This window comes from Physeter macrocephalus, chromosome 5 (genome assembly GCF_002837175.3).
Source record: "Physeter macrocephalus isolate SW-GA chromosome 5, ASM283717v5, whole genome shotgun sequence".
NCBI lineage: Eukaryota > Metazoa > Chordata > Mammalia > Artiodactyla > Physeteridae > Physeter > Physeter macrocephalus.
Genome location: NC_041218.1, coordinates 87967852 through 87994997, shown reverse-complemented (window position 1 = coordinate 87994997; position 27146 = coordinate 87967852). Strand labels below are relative to the sequence as shown.

General features: G+C 42.3%; 1 protein-coding gene and 1 long non-coding RNA gene across 3 annotated transcripts in view; one reads left to right on the top strand and one right to left on the bottom strand.

Moving 5' to 3' along the window:
- Positions 1-20519, top strand: part of LOC129392142 (uncharacterized) — a 24539-nt gene extending 4020 nt beyond the window's left edge. The window contains exons 2-4 of one of the 2 annotated variants that reach the window (XR_008617430.1): positions 16907-17092; positions 18368-19289; positions 19452-20519. This is a non-coding gene — a long non-coding RNA (uncharacterized lncRNA). Of the gene's footprint in view, positions 1-16906; positions 17093-18367; positions 19430-19451 lie in introns of those variants that run through there. The other variant, XR_008617429.1, reaches the window with a different exon arrangement.
- Positions 1-27146, bottom strand: part of MAGI2 (membrane associated guanylate kinase, WW and PDZ domain containing 2) — a 1419801-nt gene that overhangs the window by 3940 nt on the left and 1388715 nt on the right. The gene's annotated exons all lie outside the window — the stretch shown is intronic.

The following is a 27146-nucleotide window of genomic DNA, read 5'->3' as shown; positions in this document are numbered from 1 at the left end:
TAAATGACACAATAGACCAGATAGATTTCATTGATATTTATAGGACATTCCATCCAAAAACAGCAGATTACACTTTCTTCTCAAGTGCACGCGGAACATTCTCCAGGATAGATCACATCTTGGGTCACAAATCAAGCCACAGTAAATTTAAGAAAATTGAAATCATATCAAGCATCTTTTCTGACTGCAACACTATAAGATTAGAAATGAATTACAGGGAAAAAAACGTAAAAAACACAAACACATGGAGGCTAGAGAATACGTTACTAAATAACCAAGCGATCACTGAAGAAATCAAAGGGGAAATCAGAAAATACCTAGAGACAAACGACAATGAAAACACGACGATCCAAAACCTATGGGATGCAACAAAAACAGTTCTAAGAGGGAAGATTTTAGCTATACAAGCCTACCTCAAGAAACAAGAAAAATCTCAAACAATGTAACCTTACACCTAAAGGAACTAGAGAAAGAAGAACAAACAAAAACCGAAGTTAGTAGAAGGAAAGAAATCATAAAGATCAGATCAGAAATAAATGAAAAAAATGAAGGAAACAATAGCAAAGATCAGTAAAACTAAAAGCTGTTTCTTTGAAAAGATAAACAAAATTGATAAACCTTTAGCCAGACTCATCAAGAAAAAGGATAGGACCCAAATCAATAAAATTAGAAATGAAAATGGAGAAGTTACAACGGACACCGCAGAAATACAAAGGCATCCTAAGAGACTACTACAAGCAACTCTATGCCAATAAAATGGACAACCTGGAAGAAATGGACAAATTCTTAGAAAGGTACACTCTCCCAAGACTGAACCAGGAAGAAATAGAAAATATGAACAGACCAATTACAAGTACTGAAATTGAATCTGTGATTAAAGAACTCCCAACAAAGTCCAGGACCAGATGGCTACACAGGCGAATTCTACCAAACATTTGAAGAAGAGGTAACTTAAACCTATCCTTCTGAAACTATTTCAAAGAATTGCAGAGGAAGGAGCACTTCCAAACCCATTCTGTGAGGCAACCATCACCCTAATACCAAAATTAGACAAAGATTCCACAAAAAAAAGAAAATCATAGGCCAATATCACTGATGAGCATAGACGTAAAAATCCTCAACAGAATCCACAAACTGAATTCAACAACACATTAAAAGGATCATACACCATGATCAAGTGGGATTTATCCCAGGGTTACAAGGATTTTTCAATACCCACAAATCAATCAGTGTGATATACCACATTAACAAATTGAAGAAAAAAAAACCAGATGATCATCTCAACAGATGCAGAAAAAGCTTTTGATAAAATTCAACATCCATTTATGATTAAAAAACTCTCCAGAAACTGGGCATAGAGGGAACCAACCCTCAACATAATAAAGGCCATTTATGACAGACACACAGCAAACATCATTCTCAATGGTGAAAAACTGAATTTCCTGTAAGATCAGGAACAAGACAAGGATGTCCACTCTCACCACTTTTATTCAACATAGTTTCACAAGTCCTAGCCACAGCTATCAGAGAAGAAAAAGAAATAAAGGGGATCCAAATTGGGAAGAAAAGGAGTAAGACTGTCACTGTGTGCAGATGACATGATACTATAATATCTAGAAAATCCTAAAGATGCTACCAGAAAACTACTAGAGCTCATCAATGTATTTGGTAAAGTTGCAAGATACGAAATTAATACACAGAAATCTGTTGCATTTCTATGCATTAACAATGAAAGATCAGAAAGAGAAACTAAGGAAACAATCCCACTTACCATTTCGTCACGAAGAATAAAATACCTAGGAATAAACCTACCTAAGGAGGCAAAAGACCTGTACTCTGAAAACTATAAGACACTGATGAAAGAAATTGAAGATGACCCAAACAGATGGAAAGATACACCATGTTCTTGATTGGAAGAATCAACACTGTGAAAATGACTATACTACCCAAGGCAATCTACAGATTCAGTGCAATCCCTATCATATTAGCAATGGCATTTTTCACAGAACTAGAACAAAAAATTTTTAAAGTTGTATGGAAACACAAAAGACCCCAAACAGTCAAAGCAATCTTGAGGAAAAAAAAAAAAAAAACCGAGCTGGAGGAATCAGGCTCCCTGACTTCAGACTAAACTACAAAGCTACAGTAATCAAAACAGTATGATACTGGCACAAAAACAGAAACATAGATCAATGGAACAGGATAGAAAGCCCAGAAATAAACCCATGCACCTATCATCAATCTATGACAAAGGAGGCAAGAATATAAAATGGAGAAAAGACAGTCTCTTCAATAAGTGGTGCTGGGAAAACTGGTCAGCTACATGTATTGGGTTGGCCAAAATGTATGTTCGGGTTCTTCCATAATCTTATGGAATTATTACCTAATTAATTACCTAATTAGTCTTACAGAAAAACCCAAACGAACTTCTTAGCCAACCCAATAAAAGAATGAAATTGGAACATTCTCTAACACCATACACAAAAATAAATTCAAAATGGATTAAAGACCTAAATGTAAGACTGGATACTATAAAACTTCTAGAGGAAAACATAGGCAGGACACTCTTCAACATAAATCGTGACACTATCTTTTTGGATCTGTCTCCTAGAGTAATGGAAATAAAAACAAAAATAAACAAATGGGACCTAATGAAACTTAAAAGCTTTTGCATAGCAAAGGAAACTATAAACAAAACAAAAAGACTACCTATAGAATGGGAGAAAACATTTGAAAATGATGCAACCAACAAGGGATTAATTTCCAAAATATACGAACAGCTCATACAGTTCAATATTAAAAAACCAAACAACCCAATCAAAAAATGGGCAGACTATCTAAACAGACATTTCTCCAAAGAAGACATACAGATGGCCAATAGGCACATGAAAAGATGCTCAACATCGCTAACTATTAGAGAAATGCAGATCAAAACTACAATGCAGGGCTTCCCTGGTGGCATAGTGGTTGAGAGTCTGCCTGCCGATGCAGGGGCCATGGGTTTGGTGGCACAGTGGTTGAGAGTCTGCCTGCCGATGCAGGGGCCATGGGTTCGTGCCCTGGTCCGGGAGGGTCCCACATGCCGCAGAGCGGCTGGGCCCATGAGCCATGGCCCCTGGGCCTGTGCGTCCAGAGCCTGTGCTCCGCAGCAGGAGGGGCCACAACAGTGAGAGGCCCGCGTACCGCAAAAAAAAAAAAAAAAAAAAACTACAATGCAGGGATCACCTCACACTGGTCAGAATGGCCATCATCAAAAAGTCTACAAGCAATAAATGCTGGAGAGGGTGTGGAGAAAAGGGAACCCTCTTGCACTGTTGGTGGGAATGTAAATTGGTACAGCCACTATGGAAAAGAGTATGGAGGTTCCATTGAAAAAACTAAAAATAGAGTTACCATATCATCCAGCAATCCCACTCCTAGGCGAATATCCAGAGAAAACCATAATTCCAAAAGATACATGCACCCCAATGGTCATTGCAGCACTACTATTTATAATAGCCAAGGCATGGAAACAACATAAGTGTCCATCATCAGATGAAAGGATGAAGAAGATGTGGTGTATATGGAATATTACTCAGCCATTAAACAAAGAAATGTTATCTGCAGCAAATGGATGGACCTAGAGATTATTATACTAAGTGAAGTCAGAAAAAGATAAGTGTCATATAATGTTGATTATATGTGAAATCTAAACAAAACAATAAAAAAGATACAAATGAGCTCATTTTCTAAACAGAAAGAGATTCGCAGACATAAAAAACAAACTTGGGGCTTCCCTGGTGGCGCAGTGGTTGCGCGTCCGCCTGCGGATGCAGGAACAAACTTATGGTTACCAAAGGTAAAAGGGGAGTGAGGAGAGGGATAAATTAGGACGTTGGGATTAATATATACACTCTACTATATATAAAATAGACAAACAACAAGGACCTAACTGTGTAGCATAGGGAACTATACTCAATATTTTGTGATGGCCTATGGAGGAAGAGAATCTGAAGTATATATGTATGTAGAACTGAATCACTGTGCTGTACACCTGAAACTAACATGATACTGTAAATCAACTATACTTCAATTTAAAAAAAAATGAAAACAAAATACTTCAATAAAAAATACTTTAATAAAAAATTAAATAAGAACATTCATTATTGTCTTGTCTTTTAAGAAATCATTGTTCTTAATTCTCTTTAGTAGTTCTGACATTATAGTAGGCCTGAGACTAAGCTAGATGACTCTTTCTAGTAAGCCTAGTTTCAACATTTATTTGGGATTTAAGATCTCTCTAAGAAAGGATTTGAGACAATTTACAACAAAACACATTCAAATTAGAACGATAAAAATGAGAAATTTTTTTTTTTTTTTTTAAAGCAACCACTGGTCAGAAGCCAAGTAGGAGGAGGACAGATATGTTAGGAGTCTGAGATGAGTTTAGTTACTACTCTGAGCACTAACATTGCCACTGAGGTTCTGGCCACTAAAGCAAAATTAAAGCCGAGAAATCCAATATAGTGATCCCTTAATATTTATAAGGAATATATCCCAAGGCCTTTGGAAATCCTCAAACTTTGGAATATTACTCTAGAGCGTAATTGTTTTCCATAGACCTGCTGTATGGCCATGACTGAGGAACAAAGAAGCCACATTGATATCTGAATGCCACGTGGCAGCGAGGCTCCCTCACTAGCTAAGAGATTCAGTCCTACACACCAGCATGTGATTCAAATTCCTGCCCCTATGACATGTGTTAGAAACTCGGTCTATGAATGTTAAGGGTCTACTTTGTTTAAAAGTAGAGGATTCTTATGTTACCCTTGACGCCAATTTATAAAGAGATAAGGAGAGGAAGAGGGCAGATAGTTCCAGTAATTCTGGCCACACATAGAATATCAGATACTAAAAAAAAGTTTCTCCTTTGCTGTGAAATTTGAATGGAGTATTTAGTGCACAATGTTCTCTTCCTTCTTTCCATAGACTGATATCCATTATCATGTTCACTTAGTGAAAAATCCTAGAAAAGCATCAGAAGACCTGGAACTTACTCCTGCCTCTGGCATTTACCACTCGATCTCTCTGAGCCTCAATTTCTCCCTTTATAAGGTAGAGATAGAATGTTTACCCACAGAGGTGAGGCATGCACTTCCAAAGGGAAAAGCACCTTGCAACGGGAGAGTTATGATGATTTTTCACACATAGTTGAGCCAGATTTTTCTTCTGTGCCTCAGTGGCTGTCTACTAATGGTCTGGCCATATGAACTAGCATACATGCAGGTGAAGTTTTGAATAAGTGCAGTAAATCAGCCATTCCCATATGCTATGATTCCAAGTGTGGTTTTGCTGTATCTCAGGTATCCTTGGTTACCTCCAGGAGTATTCTGAAACCTTCAAATGCAAATGTTTTCAATGAAAACTCAAGTATGTTCTGCTTCTGCCTGGGTTAGAGCTTTAAAATGAAATAAATGATAGAAGGTGGCAACTCCACCCATATAGGAAGATACTGCCTGAAAGGGTTAAAAGAAGTCTTCAAAAGGCCTCTGTAGAGGCCTTTTGCAGTGATAACCTCTGACTTGCACCAGGCTAATAATATTTCACATTTTAAAAGCTCTTTTCCCCCACCATGATGTCACACATGGCAGAAACAAGTAGCTGGCCTCAAATCACTTCTGAGATATAGGGAGGTTGATATTCTTCACACCATTTCCTGAAGGAGGACTCGAAGCAGAGAGAGGTTAAGTAATTTGACCAAGCTTACAAAATGGGTCAGCCAGGAGTAAAATCCTGGGTTTCTTTTTATTTTAATTTTATTTATTTATTTTATTTTATTATTTATTTATTTATTTATTTTATTTATTTTATTTTTATTATTTTATTATTTTATTCTTTTTCTTTTTATTGAGAAAATTGTCCTAAGATGTCACCTTGCAAATAGGATCTAAGCAGTGAAATGGACATGCTCAGTGGCCACTGAGGAGGCCAACAGGAACTAGATCCCAGCACTGATCAGAGTATTTAGCATTTATTTGTGAATGTCTTACTTATAACGATAAACCAGAAGGTGAAATTATTCAAAATACAAAAGAATCCCTTTTATTATAAACAAATTTTGCGAGCGTTTGTAGATCATTAAATACTTAGTGGGAGAAACTGAAAGTTAAAATGTTTCAAGCCACTACTGATTAAGAATATTAGTCTAAAATTAAAATGAACTAGATCCTAAAGGGATCTCAAGATGGACATTTATATATGTGGTCCCACAGTTTTCTGGGCAAGAATTCTCCAGTTCACCACGAGACACATGGTGTCCGCACCAGGCACGAGCCTGCAAAGCTCCATGAAGCACCAAGGGCAGATGGCAGGCAGCCCCTTCCTCACCTTTCACCTGCCTGTCTAGGTGACATGAACTGTGGGGGCCAGGGGGAGGCCTTCTGTAACATTTCAAACTAGTTTTCATGGAATTCTGACACACGATAACCAGAAGAATTAACCACGTTCAGTTCTGATTCCTTGGAACCTTATCTTGGCCGTCGCCCATGCCCCCGCCCCCTTTTTTTTTTCTTGAACCTGGCCTGGCCACATGCGATCATGTTCACTTCAGAGTCCTTGCCTAGGAGGACGAGCTTCACACATCCTTCCTGTTGGAGATGTTCTAACTAGAATTAGAAATAACAGAGACGCATCCTCGAAAGACATAATGGGCCATATGTGCCTGCTGGGATTTCTGGAGCCTCTGTCCAAAAAACATCCCAGCCCCAATGGCTGCAATAAGAAAGGAAAAAGCTTTTTATTCCAAGTTGGCTTCTTCTGCCCGCCCTCTCTCATCCTCACCTGAGTGGAACTGTTCTCTTCAAGGTCACCCATGATCTTTCTGCTGTCAAATCCAGGGGACACCTCGTGGTATCATCTAGATGCTTCATCTCACCACATTTCTCACAGCTGACTGCTCCCAGAAATGAGCTGGACTCCAGACTTCTATACCACGCCTTTCTCCTCTTTTTCCCACCCCTCTGGCTGGTCCTTCTCAGTCTACATTATAGATTACTCTTCTTTTACCTGGCCTCTAACTGTTGGCATTCTTCACGGTCTCTCCCAAGTGTTCTCATCTACTTATGGTGCTTCTGTACGACAGCTTCTCCCAAATGCTTTTGCTGAGCTCTGTGCTATGGGCTCTGTGCTGATATATCCATCTGCCTACTTGGTATCTCTGCTCAGACCATTCATTGGCATCTTCAATTTAACAAGCCCCCAAAGTAAATCTTGTCTTCCCAAATCCATTCTGCACTCTTTCCTTATTTATCCCATCTTGGTGAATGGTGCAACCATCACTTGGAGTCATCTGTGATTCCTTTCTCTCTCTCCCCTCACAAATACAAGCCACCTGCAAGCCTTATTAGTCTCATTTTCAAATACACGTGGACTCTCAACTCAGGTTCCCCTTCACTTTCACCATCCTAGTTTAAGATACAGGACAGTCTTGGAAGAATGCAACCCATGTGGGCCACCTGAGATAATCACACTTAAAAGAAGGCCACAGCGTGGACATATTTTGTAAACTCTTGGGGATACTGGTAAAGAAAGGAAATTCAAATCTGAATTTCCCTGTTGTTCAGACAGCAGAAGTTAAGTGCAGTATGTTGTAAGCCACATACCCTCCCCTGAGTTCAGAGCCCAGGACAACTAACCTAGTTACGACACCCAAGGGATGGGCCTGCCAAACTCTTGTTTCTCATGTGGTCTCCCACCATTTAACCCACTCTTCTCTTGGCCGCTCTTGCCTGCCTCTGGTGGTTCTCCGTGCAGCATCCACAACAATCTCTTTGAGACATAAGTTTGATCATGCCATTCCTTTGCTTAAAACTTTTGGTGGGTTCTCACCGCTCTTAGAGTAAAATCCAAAATGACCAACATGACCCACAAAAGCCTGCATGATCTGGCCCCTGCCAGCCTCCCTAGCTTTATGTCCATCTTCTGTTTCCCATCCACACTGGTCTTGGTGCAGTTACTCAAAGGACAAGCTCATTCTCTATTCTGGGACGTACCAGAAGGTTCTCCCCACAGCGGTTCACATGGTGGGTTCTTTTTCACTTTTTAGGACTCTTAAATATCACCCCAGAGAACCCCAACCCACAGTAGACACTCTACTCTCCTCAACAGCATCTTGCCTTTATTTCCTTGTAGTGCTCATAATTTGGGATTACACAGTTGCTTCCTCATTTGATTAACTTCAGTCTCAACTAGTAGATTGTAAGTTTCATGAGGGCAGTGACCATACTGGTCTTGTTTATCATAGTGGACTTAATACCTAGCATGGTGGTTGACACAATAATACATGCTCAGTGTATATTTGATGAACAAATAAATCTATTTTACAAATAGAAATGGAAGATTTGAAACCAAATGCCTTCAGAGGGAGGATGGTGGTGAAATGATCATGCCTACTTGAAGTGGGAGAGGAAAGAAAGATGTCTGGGGGAGGAGAGCACAAGGAGGACTCCAGTGACAGGAAGTACATTGGGAAGAGTTTTCAGCTTTCACTGGTGGCTCCTGGGATGCAGTAAGGTGAAGTTCCAGATCCAAGTCCATCTGACTTAACAGATGTTCTTTCCCTTTGTAATCTTATCAGCCATAATGACATAATGACTTTGCTTAAAGGAGCTTCATCCCACGGGAATCATGGATCAACATGCCAGTGAATGTTCAGATAAGATATATAGATATAGAACCTATATATCTTATGTGCCATTGGGGGAGAGGCAAATCCCTTTCCCAAGTTAGGATCAAGTTTATTCCCCTTGCTATTATCAGCACTAGGCAGTTTGGATCTCTCCTAGAAAATAGACCAACTAACACATAATTACAAATTACATGTCATTAGTATATATGTACACGCATTACATACAAACACACACACCATTATCTCTGAGTTAAAAGATATATGACCTCTTAAATTATCTCACAGGAACTTGGCAATACTGAAAAATAAAAATGCTCTCTTTCACTTCATATGCCCGAGATTAAAAAAAACCTTACCTACTGTGCTGCAACAGCTTGTTTATTTTATGGAATATAACCCGAGTGACAATACCAGAGAGGTGACCCACTAGGAATAAACTACTTACTGTGGTAAATAAGTATCTGCATTATTGGTTTTCCCATCTGGTTCTTATCAGCAGCAAAAATTTGTACAGGAGGGGAAAATGTAACTCAAATCAGGGAAGAGTTCACTTTATCCTATGCTGAAGGGTAAGGGAGACCCCTTGGAAGGAAGCCAGGGATTGTTGCAGGGAAAGAGGGCCTGTCTCCTGCCCCACACCTCACCTGAGAGGCTTAGGGCTTCCAGCTTCAGCTGATTGGTCCCCCAAACCCTGGAAAAGAGTTCCTGCACTTCTCTCCTCCTCTCAATTAGGGCTGGGGCCTGCAGTCTAGTGGTTGCCTTTTGGATTAGTGTGTTCAGAAAAGTAATAATACTGTTACCACCACTGGAATGACCAATATTGACAACACTTAACATGGACTGAGGTGTTTCCTAGGTACCAGGCACTCTTCTAAACCCTTGAAATGTATTTACTCACCTGTAAATTTGCACATTTTACAGATGGGGAAACTGAGGCACAAAGAATTTAAGTCCCTTGTTCAAGGCTACATAGCTGGGAGGTAATGGAGCAGGGCTGCTGAATGATTTTCTGAATTGGGTGAGGCTCTACAAGCTCAGCTGAAACACTGTCAGTAGACTCCTTTGCTATCGACTATTTTGATTGAGAAATGGGGCTCATCTCTTCTAGGGCAGTATGACAGAAACTCCCATCAAAGGCACTGTCAGAGGGAGATCCATCATTATTCCAAATGGAGACTCTGAAATGCTATTTGTGTTGGAAACTTGGACATAGAAGGACAGTCACCACAGTTAGGGTGTTGATTTGTGGAAATGCTGGGCATATAGGCTGGAATCAGAGAATGATGAAATTAGATTTCTTAAGGGTGGAGATAATACTATGTACTTTACAAATATCCCTCACACTGTCACACCTTGAAGCTGAACTGAATTGAAAATACTCATACTACAATGGGAAAAAGTCTCTTCTCAAGTGGTGTTGGAAAAGTTGGACGGCCGCTTGTAAATTGATGAAGTTAGAACACACCCTCACATCATACACAAAAATAAACTCAAAATGGCTTAAAGACTTAAATATAAGACATGACATCATAAAACTCCTAGAAGAGAACATAGGCAAAACATTCTCTGACATAAATGGTACCAATGTTTTCTTAGGTTAGTCTCCCAAGGCAATAGAAATAAAAGCAAAAATAAACAAATGGAACCTAATCAAACTGATAAGCTTTTGTACAGCAAAGGAAACCATAAACAAAACGAAAAGACAACCCATGGAATGGGAGAAAATATTTGCAAATGATGTGACTGACAAGGGCTTAATTTCCAAAATATACAAACAGCTCATACAACTCAATAACAAAACAACAACCCGACTGAAAAATGGGCAGAAGACCTAAACAGACATTTTTCCAAAGAAGAAATACAGATGGCCAACAGGCACACAGAAGGATGCTCATCATCACTAATTATTACAGAAATGCAAATCAAAACTACAATGAGGTACCACCTCATACCGGTCAGAATGGCCATCATTAAAAACTTCACAAATAACAAATGCTGGAGAGGGTGTGGAGAAAAAGGAACCCTCCTACACTGTTGGTGGGAATTTAAGTGGGTGTAGCCACTATGGAAAACAGTAGTTTTCTGAGGTTCCTCAGAAAACTAAAAATATAATTAACACATGATCTTGCAATCCCACTCCTGGGCATACATCTAGATAAAACTCTAATTCAAAAAGACACAGGCACCCCTATGTTCATAGCAGCACTTTTCACAATAGCCAAGACATGGAAAAATGTCCATTGACAGATGTATGGATAAAGAAGATGTGGTACATATATACAATGGAGTACTACTCAGCCATAAAAAAGAATGAAATAATGCCATTTCCAGCAACATGGATGCAACTAGAGATTATCATACTAAGTGAAATAAGTCAGAAAGAGAAAGACTGGAACTTCCATAGTGGTCCAGTGGTTAAGAATCTGCCTTCCAATGCAGGGGACGCAGATTTGATCCCTGGTTGGGGAACTAAGATCCCACATACCGCAAGGTAACTAAGCCTGCGTGCCACAAACTACAGAGCCCACGTGCTCTGGAACACGTGTGCCACAACTACAGAGCCCACGCGCCCTGAAGCCTGCACGCCACAACTAGAGAAGAGAAAACCCGCATGCCACAACTAGAGAGAAGCCTGTGCATCACAACTAGAGAAGCCCGTGTGCCACAACAAAGATCCTGCATGCTGCAACTAAGACCCAACGCAGCCAAAAATAAATAAATAAGTAATAAATAAATCTTAAGACGCAACGCAGCCAAAAATAAATAAATAAGTAATAAATAAATCTTAAAAAAAATAAACCCATGTGCCACAACTACTGAGCCTGCTCGCTTTAGAGCCCGCGTGCCACAACTAGAGAGCTTGCATGCTGCAACTAGAGAGCCCGAGTGGCACAACTACTGAGCCTGCACGCTCTGGAGCCCACGCACCACAACTAGAGAGAAGCCCACACTCCGCAATGAAGATCCCACATGCCACAACTACTGAGCCTGCGCACTCTGGAGCCCATGTGCCACAACTACAGAGAAGCCTGCGCTCGGCAATGAAAGATCCCGCATGCCTCAACAAAGATCCTGCGTGCCACAAATAAGACCCGACGCAGGCAAATAAATAAAAATAATATTTTTTTAAAAAGAAAGACAAATACCATATGATATCACTTATATGTGGAATCTAAACTATGACACAAACAAACCTATCTATGAAACAAACAGAATCACAGACATAGAGAATAGACTGGTGGTTGCCAAGGGGGAGGGCATTGGGGGAGGGATGGAGTGGGAGGTTGGGGTGAGCAGATGTAAGCTTTTATGTATATAGAATGGAAAAGCAGCAAGGTCCTACTGTAGAGCACAGAGAACTATATTCAATATCCTATAATAAACCATAACAGAAAAGAGTGTTAAAAAAAGAATGTCTGATACACTTTGCTGTACAGCAGAAAGTAACACAACATTGTACATCAACCATACTTCAATAAAATATTAAAAAGATAAATATACGGTAATATAGAAAAATTCATACTAGGTATTAGAAACACATTTTACATAAATTCCTTTACTGCTCAAATGAATAAAATTTCTGCAAAGAGATCTATGGATTTGGTAAGTGTTATTTCTTATAAAAACTATTCCTTTTGCAACCCACAGTTGACTGGGTTAGAGAATACTGATATGGTTGTATTGAAATATATTTTCTTCTAATTTACAATATTATTGGAAAATATAAAAATTATTAGAGTAGATCAAAGGACAGTAATGTGAAGTCATTTGGTATTCTAAAGAAAAATCTTGTTAAGATGTGTTCAAACCATATTGGCTCATTTGGATTTGTTCAGCTATCACTAAGGTGACTGCTTTTTGTAACAAAATACAAATAAGAAAAATGTACATTTAAAAAAATTCAGAACAAAGTAATTCTTTTACTTTGCTGCTGCTCTTTCTGAAGCATTGTTTCCAATCTGGAGGCATTCTTAATGGCCTTCAAACATATATTTGTTCCACCTTTATTACCAGAGAGATGTAAACTAGGTGTTATTCATATAAATAACTTTAAAAATTGTGACCATATTTGTTTATTGATGCTTCACATTTATACTCTTTTGAAAGCATAATCAAAGGTGCAGCAGTAGTAAAGCTGTGGCAAACTTTACCTCCATGGCTGAGAGGGCAAATCTCAGCGCTAGGTGGGGCTATTAATAGGGGAGCTATTAACAGTGGAGCTACCATTTACTGAGTGTGTCCTAAGTACCAGGAACTGTGCCATATGCCATATCATATATATTCTCTTTTAATCTTCACACAGTTCTAAGAAATATGGTGCCCTCATATTGAAATACCCACATTTCACAGATGAGGAAGCCGAGGCTTAGATAAATTAAGAAATATGCCAGGACCACTCAGCTAGTAAGTGAGATCAAGATGACTGACTACATAATTCCAGAGCCCAAGCCCAAACTGTTACTATATTCTAGTGCTTCCTAACCTTTTCCATATCAGGACATACATAGAAAAAGAGCTTATTTAGACAGTGCACTACTTATTTAGACAGTGCACTACAGTATACAGACAAAGACAGTCAGTGTCTACAGATAACAGCCAAGTTCCTTCCTGTGTTCCCTGAGGGCTAAAGGGAGTCAGTAGCTTGGTATAACCCATCAGGGGGGTGTCATGGAGAACAGACTGGGAAACTCATTTTTTTTTTTTTTTAAATGAGGTAAGATCTTGATAATCCAGATTGATCTGGGGATGTGGGATGCCCGGGGATCAGTCTCAGTTAGCAAAGTATCTGCATTACAGGATACATGAGAAATAGGCCGGTTCATTTATTTAAAGCATGTTTTAGAAAGCAACACATTCTTCTTTTCAAATAAAATCTTAAATGAAAGCCCAATGTGTAAAGCAGATAAAAATGGAACAGCTTTGGTTGGCTGGGTGTGTCCGAAGTCTCTCACATTCACCCCCAGGCCCACCTTCCGGCTCTTCTGGCCATTTCTCAAACAGAACAGTTTGAAAACCACTGCACAAGAAATGATATCTCAAAAAGCCTCCATTAAAATGCAAAACTCCCCATTTGGGGTGGGAAGAGGAGAAAGTCAGCGAAGATTTGTTTAATAGATTTTTTCTAAGTATTAGTAGCTGCGAGTTGGGCTTCAGAGAAGGGAGAGAAAGCACGGGGAAGAGTAAGGGGGTGGAAATGTCTGTAGCACAGCTGGGAAGGACAGACTTCACCTTTCCAGAATTTTGCCTGAGCTGGCTGGTCACCTGGAGCCTCACGGTCGTGCTGAGGAGGAAGTGACCCCACTTGTCTTCAGGAAAGTAAGTCAGCAACTTGCAGAGAGAAGAGTGACCAAGGCAGGCCTGGCTTCGAGCCCTAGTACTGCCACTTGGTGTGAACTTAACCGTTTCCAGCCTCAATTTCCCAAGGGAAATTGAGAATTAGGGAGTAATATCTACTCTGCTTCCCTCCCAGAAGTGTGAGGATCAAATGAAATAATAAATGACATGTATATAAATATTTATATACATGTCATCCATTAAATTTATAGTTTGAACCCAATTAAACAGCTCATGCTGCTGTCAGAAAACAACCCAATCAAAAAAATGGGTAGAAGATCTAAATAGACATTTCTCCAAAGAAGACATACAGATGGCCAACAGGCACATGAAAAGATGCTCAGCATCACTCATTATTAGAGAAATGCAAATCAGAACTACAATGAGGTATTGCCTCACACCGGTCAGAATGGCCATCATCAAAAAGTCTACAAACAATAAATGCTGGAGAGGGTGTGGAAAAAGGGGACCCTCTTGCACTGTTGGTGGGAATGTAAATTGGTACAGTCACTATGGAGAACAGTATGGAGGTTCCATAAAAAACTGAAAATAGAACTACCATATGATCCAGCAATCCTACTCCTGGGTGTATAGCTGGAGAAAACTATAATTCAAAAAGACACATGCACCCCAGCGTTCACTGCCACACTATTTACAATAGCCAAGACGTGGAAACAACCAAAACGTCCATTCACAGATGGATGGATAAAGAAGATGTGGTGTATATATATATGAGGGAATATTACTCAGCCATAAGAAAGAATGAAATAATACCATTTGCAGCTACATGGATGGACCTGGAGATGAACATACTCAGTGAAGTAAGTCAGAAAGAGAAAGACAAATATCATATGATATCAATTATAGATGGAATCTAAAAACTGATACCACTGAACTAATTTACAAAACAGAAACAGATTCACAGACTTAGAAAATAAATTTATGGTGACCAAAGGGGAAAGGGGTGGGGGAGGGATAAATTAGGAGGTTGGGATTAACATATACACACTAACATACATGAAATAGATCAACAATCACCTACTGTATAGTACAGGGGACTCTATTCAATATTCTGTAATAATCTATGTGGGAAAAGATTCTGAAAAAGCATGGATATATGTATATATGAATCACTGTGCTGTACAAGTAACAACATTGTAAATCAAGTATACTCCAATGTAAAATAAATTAAATTAATAAATAAAATGGACAAAAGATTTGCATTGTCACTTCATCTAAGATGATATATAGATGGCAAATAAGCACATCAAAAGATGCTCAACTTCATTAATGGCAAAATGCAAATTAAAACTACAATGAGATACCACTACACATCTAACTAATATGGCTAAAATGTAAAAAAAAACAACAACAACTGAAAATACTGGCAAGGACATGGAGCAACTGGAACTCTCACATATTTTTGCTGGAAATGTAAAGAGGAACAGCCATTTTAGAAAACAGTTTGGTGGTTTCTCAAAAAGTTAAACATTTAGTTACCATAGAACTCAGCACTCCCACTCTGAGGTATCTACACAAGTGAAATTAAAACTTATGCTCACAAAACCCTGAGGGTGAATTTTTTTTTTTTTTGCGGTACGCGGGCCTCTCGCTGTTGTGGCCCCTCCCGTTGCGGAGCACAGGCTCCGGACGCGCAGGCTCAGCGGCCATGGCTCGCGGGCCCAGCCGCTCCGCGGCATATGGGATCCTCCCGGACCGGGGCACGAACCCGCGTCCCCTGCATCGGCAGGCGGAGTCTCAACCACTGCGCCACCAGGGAAGCCCATGAATTTTTTTTTTAATTGAAATATAGTTTACTTAGAATGTTACATTAGTTTCAGGTGCACAACACAGTGATTCTATATTTTTATAGATTACAAACCATACAAAGTTATTATAATATTATTGACTATATTCCCTGTTGACTGTAAATTTTTATTGTAGTTTATTTTTATTCACCAAAAACTGGAAACAACCCAAATGTCCATCGACTAGTGACTAGGTAAACGCACTGTGCTGCAGTGGAATAGTACTCAGCTATGAAGTGGAAAAAAACTACTTATACACCCAACAACACGAGTGAATCTCAGATGCTAAGTGAAATAAGTCAGCTTCAACAAGTCACATCCAGTATGATTCCTTTTATTTATCATTCTCCAAGTGACGAAACTAAAGGGACGGAAAACTGATAAGTGGTTTCCAGGGGTTGGGGGGTTTAAAGAGGCTTGACCCCAGTGGAGAATGAGAGAATTAGGGGAGCTTATAGAAGTGTTCTGTATCTTGATTATGGTAGTGATTATATAATTGTATAGGTTTTTCAAAACTGGTAAAATTGTACACTAAAACTGGTGAATTTTACTATATGTAAATTATACCTCAATTTAAAAATGTGAAAAATTAGGGCTTCCCTGGTGGCGCAGTGGTTGAGAGTCCGCCTGCCGATGCAGGGCACGCGGGTTCGTGCCCCGGTCCGGGAGGATCCCACGTGCCGCGGAGCAGCTGGGCCCGTGAGCCGTGGCCGCTGAGCCTGCGTGTCCGGAGCCTGTGCTCCGCAACGGGAGAGGCCACCGCAGTGAGAGGCCCGCGTACCACAAAAAACAAAACAAAACAAAAAGTGAAAAATTAATAGTGCTGATAAACTGTGTTTACAGCTGGTGCGAAGACGTTTTTTAAACTGGTTACACCTTTTGCAAATAATGTTTCCACCACGAATTTGCTTAGTAACTTCCCTCCCTCCCTTCCTCCCTCCCTCACCATTTGATGAAGATAAATCTCAGCCCAATGAAACTGATAATGAATTCTGAATTCCCAGAGCCAGCTGAATCTCAATTAAAGAGGTTTTCCTTTTAATCTTTAGAAGGCATCTTTAATCTCTAAGCTTTTCTGGAATCGTGTTCTTCATCGCAGAAATACAGCCCTGTCTGAAGTGGCAAAGAGCGGAAATAAGGGAGGAGAATAATCAATCATCACATGCCTATTTCACGGGAGAAATGATGGAAACGGATAATAGTCGCCTCTCGCCAAAGGTGGAAAAAGTGGAAATGAGCTACTCAGAGGATGCTATTGGACTCCAGCTAAATTCACAACTCTGCGGTACGCAAACAAGCTCTTCTCCGTTATCCCTTCCTCTGTCTAAGCTGTCCATGGGCAAGACTCAGGCATCAGATTAATCCACTTCTAGACTGGGAGGCCCCACAAGTGATGTGCAACTGTATCCCCATCGATATGTCCCCAGGGAGCAAAGACCCTTTTTAACAATTCTGGCTGTTCACAAAGAAAATGAATTTGTGGAAGCAAAGCTCTTGTGTCTAGAGTCATCCAATTTTGCTGTTACCATATCTCATCAAGGCTATCCAGAGACAAAACGCTGTCCTCTCATATCTCTGTCTCCATTGAGGACCCATTAGCCAGCTGCTCTATCCATCCTTTTTTCTCCCCTTTAAAAATAAGTTATTCACTTCTGAACACAAATACAGAGAAGCAGCAAAAGCTATGCCTGTAACCCCTTGGCTACATGTCTTCCCAGCCTGGCACTTCTATAAAGACCTTGGTACCACACCAGCCTCTGTCCCTGCAAGCATTTCCCTACATTCTAACAGCTGCCAAGGATAGTATATGACCACGTGGGAAGTTTCAAACAGATGCCCCATTCACAATGCAGGGTTCCCCTCCAATGATGGTTTTCCAGCTCACCTTTGCAAATACTAAAACTGAAGTAACTAGTTGTTCCTACCACTGATTTTCTAAAACTCGCTCATGAACAAGTAGGTCATAGACAAATTATGCCTGCACAAATCTTAGAAATGTTTAAAGTAGCTTCTTTTTTTTTTTTTTTTTTTTTTTTTTGGCGGTACACGGGCCTCTTACTGTTGTGGCCTCTCCCTTCGCGGAGCACAGGCTCCGGACACGCAGGCTCAGCGGCCATGGCTCACGGGCCCAGCCGCTCCGCGGCATGTGGGATCTTCCCGGCCCGGGGCACGAACCCGCATCCCCTGCATCGGCAGGTGGACTCGCAACCACTGCGCCACCAGTGAAGCCCTAAAGTAGCTTCTTAAAGAAAGGTTTTTTCTTAATCAGGAGCAATGACCAAGGCCTCTTTTGTAACCCCAGCCTTCTATGCCCCAGGCTGCCTGTGGCCACTGGATGGCTGCCCTTGGGTGCCCACATCCCAGGGTGGCGCTGGACAAAGGGCAGACCAGGCATGATGAACTTTCTTTATTGCACTCAGACCAGGAGTCCCTGGGTCTTGGGGATCTCTGTGGATCGGCTGGTTTTCTTCTCCACATTCTTTTCGGCCTGTTTCTGTAGCCTCATGAGCTGTTCTTGCTTCCAGTAAAGAATCTTGGCCTTCTTCATCCTCTCCTCCAGGGTGACCGTCACCTCCGTACTCCCAGCCAACCTCCTGATCCTGGCACCCCAGGTGGACAAACTTTCACGAAGCCTCCAGACACACGGCCGCGAGGGCAGCAGGAACCACCGTCTGCTTTTTCTTGTCACGGGTCGCGGGATCCCATCCAACACCACAAGCAGCCAGGGCAGCCTGGCCTTGCTTGGTCCCGTGGGCGGCATGCCTCCTCCATCCGCCGCGGGATGCGACTGTGGCCGCACGAGGTAGGGGCCAGGCGACCAGCTGGTCACACGCTTGCAGAGGAAGGCCAGGTACTTTAACTTGTTCCTGAGAAATAGCCATTAAGGATGTTCATGCCCACTCAGCATGTGACTACTACCTTCCCGCCCAGAGTACCACCTGCTTGGCCATGATGGGTGCCTGGTAGCCCAGGAGATGGCCTCAGCCATCAAGCACCAGACCTGCCTTACTGCCATCTTCAGCAGAAACCTGGGGACAAGTTTTCATTGAACAAATGTTTATTGAGCACCTACTATTTACGTTACACAGACCTATGCACTGAAAATACACCTGTGAAGAAAGCCATATTCCTGTCTTCCTGGACCTTACTTTCAGAGTGGAAGAGACAGAAAATCAATAAACAAATAGGTAACAGTAACAAATCTGATATGAATCAGTACAGTTCAGAAAAGTAAGGCATGGCAAGGAGAGGGAGAGAAATTTGGGTTCTATTTGAGATAAGGTGGTCAGAGAAGGCTTCTGTGATGAGGTGACGCTGAGCAGGGACTTGAACGCTGAGTAGCAAGTCATGTGGGCAAAAATGGAACGAGAGCAAAGAGAGGGCTTGGCATATTGGAGGCATGGTAAATAGGGTTGGGAGGTGGAAAAGAGGAAGTGTGGGTCAAACAGGGCTTCAGTGAGGAATTTGAATTTTATTCTAATGTTAATGTTAATTAACATTAGTTAATGTTTACTGAACATCAGGGACTTCCCTGGTGGCACAGTGGTTAAGAATCTGCCTGCCAATGCAGGGAACATGGGTTCGAGCCCTGGTCCGGGAAGATCCGACATGCCGCGGAGCAACTAAGTGAATTTTATTCTAAGTGTGATGGAGACCACTGGATGGTCTCAAGCAGGGGAATGACATTTTAAAAGGCCAATGTGGCTGCTATGGGTGGAATGGATTGCAGGTGGAATCAAGAAAACCAGTCAGGAGGCTACTGTGGTTCTCAGGCAACAGATGATGTGGCTTGGACTAGGGGGGAGTGATGGAGCTGGGGAGAAGGGGCTGATTTCTGGATCGATTTTGAAGACAGATTAGATTGGACCTACTGATGGGCTGGATATTGGGTGTGAGGGAAAGAGAATAGCCAAGGAGGACCCAAGGTTTTCTTTTATATTTATTCATTGGAAAAAGTGCTGAGCTTTATGCAGGCATGTGCTAGGCACCGGAGATGTAAAGATGAACAAGACACAATTAGTGCCTTCAAGGAGTCACAGTGTACTACTTCAGATCTCTAGACTTTGAGGGGCAAGTACAGAGTGCTGTGAAGTGGGTACGGAGAGAACAGATTGTTCTGTATTTCGGACTTGGGGGAGGTTTTGGTTTTAGTTCGAGTTTGAAGGGAAAATAAGAGTTCACTGGATGCAGAAAGTAGGAAAGAGTATTCAAGAAGGTGGTATCAGCAAGAGCTCAGTGGGTTGTGGGAATGATAAGGGGTGCCTGGGCTAGTGATAGAAGAGGGGGCTGGAAAATCAGGTTGGGTACCTGGGAACCCTAGGTACTAGCTAAGGAGTGAGAACTTCATCCTAAAGACAGTGAGAAGAGTTTTAAGCAGGAGAGTGATAAGGGTGATCCTTCCTCTTTATCTAACAGGTGAGTTAACTCACTGATGCTTGAACTAAAACTTGTTAAGTGTGTGTTGTTTCAGTCTGAGTACCATATTTTAGATTTCCTTTATCAAGAAATGAAATTTCTTTTTATCTTATTGGTATTGGCAAAAGCAGAAGCACTACTGCCCTTAGGATGGATAAATACTATTAATCTTGCAGTTAATGTTTATTGAACATCAGGGACTTCCCTGGTGGCGCAGTGGTTAAGAATCTGCCTGCCAATGCAGGGAACATGGGTTCGAGCCCTGGTCCGGGAAGATCCGACATGCCGCGGAGCAACTATGCGCCACAACTACTGAAGCCTGCGTGCCTAGAGCCCATGCTCCGCAACAAGAGAAGCCAGTGCAATGAGGAGCCCGTGCACCGCAATGAAGAGTAGCCCCCGCTCGCTGCAACTAGAGAAAGCCCACGCACAGCAACAAAGACCCAACACAGCCAAAAAGAAATAAATTTATTTAAAAAAATTTATTGAACATCTGCTCTGTGCCAGGCACTGTGTTAACTGCTGTGAATTCAGCATGAACAAGGATGATGTCCTTGCCCTTGAAGAGCTTTTTATATGAGGTAGATATAGAAAGAGTGGTTTCAGATGTGATGTATCATCAAAAGAAAAGTTTAAAACAGTAAAGGATGCTACAGAAGCATGTAATGGAGAGCTAACCTCATTTAGGGGTTCAGGGAGGCCTCCCTGACAAAATGGTCTTCAAGTGAAAACTAGATTGATTATAGTTTCATTATTAGCAGCAACGTCATCCCCTATTTTCCTCGATGATTAGCCTTTCTCTCTCAAGTGATTGCTTCTCTTCTGCTTACCCTGGAAAAACGAAAAAAACGAATCTCTCCCTTTTATACACCCCGAAACTCAACTTTTCATCGTTTTTCAGGGTTAGCCACACAATCTTGACTTCCCCGCATTCATACTTCCACACACTCTTTCATTTGCTCAAGTTCTGTGCTATGTGCCCGGGGTATGTGAGGGGACTCCAAACAGACTGTCCCAGGATGTGTGGAGTAGAGTGACAGGAGAAGAGGCGATGGCAGGCTTCTTCATTTGTTGGCGTGTGAAGGACTGTGGAGCCCATTCTGCAGGTGTCGGAGAACCACGGGAGGGTCTGAGCCTGCCTTTGTCATGTCAGTATTCACGAACACGGGAGCGGGGGAAAGAGATCTAGAGTCGAGGCAGTGTAGAGAGTTAAATCCTAGCTTTACTCCTGACCAGATCTGTGGCTCTGGGCAAAGTACTCAACTCCTCTGAGCCGACGTGATATAATAACTACCTCAGATATCTGTTATGAAAATTAAAATTACCCAAACTTTTGTAAAAGCTAAACGAGCATCGATCCCAGTTTTGGGCACATAGTAAGCACATGTAAATAATAATGACAATGGTAAAAAAACAGCTAACATTCGCTGGGCACTTACTATTGTGCTAAATGTTGTGTGTGCATTCTGTCATTCAAATTTCACAGAAAACCTCTGATGTAGATACTGGCATTATCTCCATTATGCAGATGAGGAAACTGAGGCTCAGAGAGGCTAACTGGCCTGTCCAGGGATTATCCCCTTCCACCCTTTTAGCCTTTTTGTTACTTTTATTTAAAGTTCCCATGAGGAGCAAAAAGGAGAGGTAAGTTTTATCACTTGTTTCCTGCAGAAGATGCTGGGAGTAGAGCTACAGCCCCGGAGCAGGATGAACAAATACAGATCCTGGTAGATCCGCCTCCTGGATAATCCACCTGAGAAGGAACCAGAGCCCACGAGGCATCCATCCAGGCAGTGAGTTTGCCTTACCTTAAACAGGAGAGTTCTGACTGGGTTCTGAAAAAGACTGCCTATGAATTTTTTCCTTCTACAAACAACATCCCTGTTTTTCCTAGAAACAAACCAATGAGTATCAATTTCTGCAGCATTTTGGTCTCATACATAATGGTCGATTTCCAGCAGGTTTAATTTCATTTGAGCAAAAAATAAGGCTCTTTGTTGGAGACACTTCTTCAGAAATAAAATTAAACTGAAAAGAAATACTAGAAGCGCTATTTGACTATCACTGTGGATGACGGTTTATCAGGGCCTCAGATTTTTATGGGTCTGTGCACAAGCAGAAAACTCCTCATGTGTCAGCAACCCCTGCAGAGAGCGCTAGTGCAGCGGCTGGCTGGGCTGCAAACAGGCAGGGGAGCCAGAGGCCGGCTCAGGAAAGGATGTGGGCAGCTGAGTGCAGAGGGGTCGGTGGTGAATTGCTGGCAGTGATGCAGACTCGGATGCAGACTGAGGATCGAGCTTGTGCAGCAGCCCCTATCTGTTCAATACATGCTTGCTGCCGGGGAGGAGCTGCTTCCTGGGCTGTGAGCACAGCTGGAGCCTCAACACTCGGCCCCCTGTCGCTTCACATGAGTAGACCCTTCAACTTCAGTGTCACCTCCTCAGACGGGCCTCTCTCACCACCTTGTCCAAAGTGGGCACATAGTAAGCACATGTAAATAATAATTACAATGGTAAAAAACAGCTAACATTCGCTGGGCACTTACTATTGTGCTAAATGTTGTGTGTGTATTCTGTCATTCAAATTTCACAGAAAACCTCTGATGTAGATACTGGCATTATCTCCATTATGCAGATGAGGAAACTGAGGCTCAGAGAGGCTAACTGGCCTGTCCAGGGATTATCCCCTTCCACCCTTTTAGCCTTTTTGTTACTTTTATTTAAAGTTCCCATGAGGAGCAAAAAGGAGAGGTGAGTTTTATCACTTGTTTCCTGCAGAAGATGCTGGGAGTAGAGCTACAGCCCCGGAGCAGGATGAACAAATACAGATCCTGGTAGATCCGCCTCCTGGATAATCCACCTGAGAAGGAACCAGAGCCCACGAGGCATCCATCCAGGCAGTGAGTTTGCCTTACCTTAAACAGGAGAGTTCTGACTGGGTTCTGAAAAAGACTGCCTATGAATTTTTTCCTTCTACAAACAACATCCCTGTTTTTCCTAGAAACAAACCAATGAGTATCAATTTCTGCAGCATTTTGGTCTCATACATAATGGTCGATTTCCAGCAGGTTTAATTTCATTTGAGCAAAAAATAAGGCTCTTTGTTGGAGACACTTCTTCAGAAATAAAATTAAACTGAAAAGAAATACTAGAAGCGCTATTTGACTATCACTGTGGATGACGGTTTATCAGGGCCTCAGATTTTTATGGGTCTGTGCACAAGCAGAAAACTCCTCATGTGTCAGCAACCCCTGCAGAGAGCGCTAGTGCAGCGGCTGGCTGGGCTGCAAACAGGCAGGGGAGCCAGAGGCCGGCTCAGGAAAGGATGTGGGCAGCTGAGTGCAGAGGGGTCGGTGGTGAATTGCTGGCAGTGATGCAGACTCGGATGCAGACTGAGGATCGAGCTTGTGCAGCAGCCCCTATCTGTTCAATACTTGCTTGCTGCCAGGGAGGAGCTGCTTCCTGGGCTGTGAGCACAGCTGGAGCCTCAACACTCGGCCCCCTGTCGCTTCACATGAGTAGACCCTTCAACTTCAGTGTCACCTCCTCAGACGGGCCTCTCTCACCACCTTGTCCAAAGTGGTCATTTTCTATTTCAGCTCCTTTGTTTCTTTCCCAACAGTTACCTCAATCTCTGTATCTCTCTTCCTCGAATACAAATCCTATTAGACAGAGACTGTGATCTGTCTTGTCCACTGTTGTAACTTCAGTTTCTAACACAGTGCTGGGCACATACTAAGTGTTCAATAAATAGCAATTGAATGAAGGATGAGTATCAGTCGGAGATCACTCATTCCCTTCTCTTGAAAGTGGAACCGCAGCCAACCATCATAATTTAGAGAAATGTGGCAAGGCCTGGTACACTTGAAATAAATGTATATGTATCACTATATGTATCTATGTCTGTATAGGTGACATCACTCGATGTCATACACTCAGTTACATTTTATTGTATTACTGTCTTCCTAAATGAAAAAAAATGTACAGATATTACACACTATGTACAATTTGTAGGAAAAAGATTTGTGTGAATTGCTAAAACCTTGCTGCTCAAATTGTTCCATGGACCAGAAGCACTGGCGTCACCTGCGAGGCCACTAAAAACACAGAATCTCAGGCCTAACCCCAGGCCCAAGGAATCAGAATCTGTATTTTAACGAGCTCCCCAGTTTGAGAAACGATGCTCCAAAATACTCACAGTTTAGTCTGTGAGATCATTTTGTGAACTGCAGGGGGCACTTTCCTGAAGTTGAGAAAAGAAATAACAGTGGTGACCAGTGTGCTCAAGTGAATGATAGTTCCAGAAAGAATAAGAAATTCTATGCCTCCCAGGTTGACTTTTGTTTCTGAATGCTCAAGAGAGACTACTGGTTAAGTTAGTGGTGTATTTTTTTTTGTATTTTGGTTTTTTTTTGCGATACGCAGGCCTCTCACTGTTATGGCCTCTCCCGTGGCGGAGCACGGGCTCCGGACGCGCATGCTCAGCGGCCACGGCTCACGGGCCCAGCCGCTCCGCGGCACATGGGATCTTCCCGGACCGGGGCACGAACCCGTGTCCCCTGCATCGGCAGGCGGACCCTCAACCACTGCGCCACCAGGGAAGCCCAGTTACTGGTGTTTTAACCAAGCGTAAGTCATGCCATGTTACTGGTATAGTTAACACCAGGGAACCATTCAGTGTTTCATTCAGGACAGGACAGTAACCGTTCCTTGTCTACCTCGGGTATGACTGGAGAGAGGGTATCTGAAGGATGTGTTGATAGATAGTCCCTTTTAATTTTTACAAATGACTTGAGTTGATGTTTAATATTCACTAATAGGACTTCTTAAAATGTCAGTAAGTTAGCTGGCTGTTGTTCTTAAGAACTTGGAGCCTGTTTGTCTAGTCAACACATTCCTGAGATCCTCAGCCATTCAGAAACCACCGCTCAGTACCTGGCTCCTGTCTTTTTCTGGCAGCCACCTGAGACAAGAATTAAAACGGTGACAGGCTCTTCCCTGAAAAGCTGTTACAAAGAACTTCCATTCCCTAAACTGTGATTAGTGATGGGAATAATAAGTGGTCTGACCTCTCACACTTGAATCAATCAATTGAATAAGCATTTGTTCAGTGCCCAAAGGTGCCAGCATGGGGCCACGCTGGGAATCAAGACTAATAATACCAGATTCCTGCCGTCAATGGGACTATGTGACTTTGGTTTATCCACAACAAATCTCTTCCTGGCCTGGTGAAAAACCGGGAATATGCTCTCTCTCTTTAATCAATTTACTCTGACTTCCAGCAGGTTTAATTTCATTTGAGCAAAAAATAAGGCTCTTTGTTGGAGACACTTCCTCAGAAATAAAATTAAACTGAAAAGAAATACTAGAAGCGCTATTTGACTATCACTGTGGATGACGGTTTATCAGGGCCTCAGATTTTTATGGGTCTGTGCACAAGCAGAAAACTCCTCATGTGTCAGCAACCCCTGCAGAGAGCGCTAGTGCAGCGGCTGGCTGGGCTGCAAACAGGCAGGGGAGCCAGAGGCCGGCTCAGGAAAGGATGTGGGCAGCTGAGTGCAGAGGGGTCGGTGGTGAATTGCTGGCAGTGATGCAGACTCGGATGCAGACTGAGGATCGAGCTTGTGCAGCAGCCCCTATCTGTTCAATACATGCTTGCTGCCGGGGAGGAGCTGCTTCCTGGGCTGTGAGCACAGCTGGAGCCTCAACACTCGGCCCCCTGTCGCTTCACATGAGTAGACCCTTCAACTTCAGTGTCACCTCCTCAGACGGGCCTCTCTCACCACCTTGTCCAAAGTGGTCATTTTCTATTTCAGCTCCTTTGTTTCTTTCCCAACAGTTACCTCAATCTCTGTATCTCTCTTCCTCGAATACAAATCCTATTAGACAGAGACTGTGATCTGTCTTGTCCACTGTTGTAACTTCAGTTTCTAACACAGTGCTGGGCACATACTAAGTGTTCAATAAATAGCAATTGAATGAAGGATGAGTATCAGTTGGAGATCACTCATTCCCTTCTCTTGAAAGTGGAACCGCAGCCAACCATCATAATTTAGAGAAATGTGGCAAGGCCTGGTACACTTGAAATAAATGTATATGTATCACTATATGTATCTATGTCTGTATAGGTGACATCACTCGATGTCATACACTCAGTTACATTTTATTGTATTACTGTCTTCCTAAATGAAAAAAAATGTACAGATATTACACACTATGTACAATTTGTAGGAAAAAGATTTGTGTGAATTGCTAAAACCTTGCTGCTCAAATTGTTCCATGGACCAGAAGCACTGGCGTCACCTGCGAGGCCACTAAAAACACAGAATCTCAGGCCTAACCCCAGGCCCAAGGAATCAGAATCTGTATTTTAACGAGCTCCCCAGTTTGAGAAACGATGCTCCAAAATATTCACAGTTTAGTCTGTGAGATCATTTTGTGAACTGCAGGGGGCACTTTCCTGAAGTTGAGAAAAGAAATAACAGTGGTGACCAGTGTGCTCAAGTGAATGATAGTTCCAGAAAGAATAAGAAATTCTATGCCTCCCAGGTTGACTTTTGTTTCTGAATGCTCAAGAGAGACTACTGGTTAAGTTAGTGGTGTATTTTTTTTTGTATTTTGGTTTTTTTTTGCGATACGCAGGCCTCTCACTGTTATGGCCTCTCCCGTGGCGGAGCACGGGCTCCGGACGCGCATGCTCAGCGGCCACGGCTCACGGGCCCAGCCGCTCCGTGTACTTTGTTTTTTTTTTGCGATACGCAGGCCTCTCACTGTTGTGGCCTCTCCCGTGGCGGAGCACAGGCTCCGGACGCGCAGGCTCAGCGGCCACGGCTCACGGGCCCAGCCGCTCCGCGGCACGTGGGATCTTCCCGGACCGGGGCACGAACCCGTGTCCCCTGCATCGGCAGGCGGACCCTCAACCAC